At 41.1% G+C, this 1,967-nt stretch overlaps 1 long non-coding RNA gene across 2 annotated transcripts in view; it reads right to left on the minus strand.

Moving 5' to 3' along the window:
- Positions 1-1,365, minus strand: part of LOC308189726 — a 12,035-nt gene extending 10,670 nt beyond the window's left edge. For both annotated transcript variants that reach the window (XR_013946541.1, XR_013946542.1), the window contains exon 1: positions 1-1,365. This exon is cut by the window's left edge and continues 1,186 nt beyond it. This is a non-coding gene — a long non-coding RNA (uncharacterized lncRNA).
- Between the last annotated feature and the right edge of the window lie 602 nt (positions 1,366-1,967).

A 1,967-nucleotide genomic window follows, 5' to 3' on the forward strand; every position in this document is an offset into this window, starting at 1 on the left:
GCTGGGGCCGCCGCCGGAGCCTCCCCCGGCAGCGCCCCGCAGCGCTCGGGGCGGCCAAGAGCCCCAAATGGGGGGCGAGCAGCGCTGCGGTGCCGCCCTGCGGCAGAGAGAGTTCCCCTCTGCTTCGGTTTGCTTCGGTTTGGTCTGGTTTGGTTTGGTTTGCTTCGGTTTAGTTTGGTTTGGTTTGGTTTGGTTTGGTTCGCTTCCCTTTGCTTTGCTTTGGTTCGGTTCCATTTGGTTTGGTTCCGTTTGATTTGGCTTGGCTTGGTTCGGTTCAGTTTGATTTGGTTTGGTTTGGTTGATTGTTTTAGTTATTATTATTTTAGTTTTAGCACTGAGGTGGTGATCTGAGAAATAAGCAGCTATGGATCCACAAAGCCTCTTAGGATAAAACTTTGTACGAACCTTGGCATCGTCTCATGATCCTTTTAGCAATGGGGCTATCACTTGGGGAAAGCCACCAGGGGCTTGCTCCTCGTTCTGCTTGCTGTCTTAACGACTTTATTTCCCAGCACCCTGAACAAACATCAGTGTCTCTGCAGGAATCAGCTGAGGCTATCCAGATGCTGTACACAATTAACCTGGTGGCAAATTTAGCAGTCCTAAGTACAGTCCTTACAGTTATCTCTGAAAGTGGGTGTGTATACTTGTAAGTCCTGAGCATCTTAGCCACATTCAGTGGCTAAACAGGCTGCTCACAACAGGACTAAAGAGTGGAGCACTGATCTGAATTTTAAACACACTGTAGTTCATGTTTTCAACTCTTTATACTTTTTTTTTTTGGGGGGGGGGGGTACAGGGTATATATATATATTTAATCTGAATTTTAAAGCACAGGGAGTTTATCCTTAGAACTAGTACATACTAAATTCCTTCTTTCCACCCCCACCCCCTACCCTGGAGGATGTAAACAGTGTTGAGGCTTTGCGGGAGTCCAGTTGCTGATTTCATTGGAAGCACAGGGTTGGCTGTTGGGGAAATGCATTATTCACTCCTAGCAGGGTCTATTTTACTTTACAAGACTTCTGCTGCTGTTGTTGCTAAGTTTTTCCATGCCAAATTTGAATTTTAGTTTCTCTGAGATACTTGCTCATGTTCCATAAGAAGAGGGTTATTTATTGTCATGTTCATTCTGTGAAATTCAGGGAAACAAGACATCTATATATTTTTCTGTGTATACATACAGAATTTTCACAAAAAATTTACATGAGATTTCAGTGGAAGTGTCTCTGTGTCTTCAGGCATTATGACAAAGATGTAGTTCAGATTATTGGAAAAGAGCAAAGTCCAGAGGCCTCGGTATCAGAAAAGCATTTTTTCACCTTACAGAATTTTGATTTAGGATGTATGGAGATCAGTGGTAAACAGCTCCTGCAGAGCCACGCTGTATTTTCAGTTACACTGTTTGTCCATTTTAGGCAGATGTTCCTGAAAGCAGCATGTGTTCCTGATTCATTACTTGCTTATGCAGAATTTTTGGTCATTATTATCCAAATGTAATTTCAGTACTGTGATTCATATACTCTCCTTGCTCGTAAAGCAGTAAAAATTAACCAGGGCTTTCTAAGCAGAATTTTCCATTGACATCAGTGGAGAATCTGCTTAAACACTGATGGCATCATGTGGCCAATGGAAAGTAGGCTATGTAGGAACAGAAATATCTGGATAAACTATAGCATCTCCTTTATAAATAAATAAATAAATGACTTTTGCTCTACTTAAGTGCTAGTCAAACCATTCCCTGTAAATAACACAACAAAAATATTTTGGAAATTCTCTTAAGAAAATAAGCAGAAACAAACAAACAGAAAAACTCATTTGTTTGTTTTTAGTCAATAAAACAGTCTCTTTTTTTGGTCAAATAATATTCTGGGAATTTCTCCACCAGCTGTCAAGCAGTTTGCTGGAATGATTTCTGTTTCATTATTCAATCAGCTTGAAGGTTTTCACTCTTGTGGTATTTGGCA

Source organism: Anser brachyrhynchus (assembly GCF_964034855.1).
Source record: "Anser brachyrhynchus genome assembly, chromosome: 1".
NCBI classification, from domain to species: Eukaryota; Metazoa; Chordata; class Aves; order Anseriformes; family Anatidae; genus Anser; species Anser brachyrhynchus.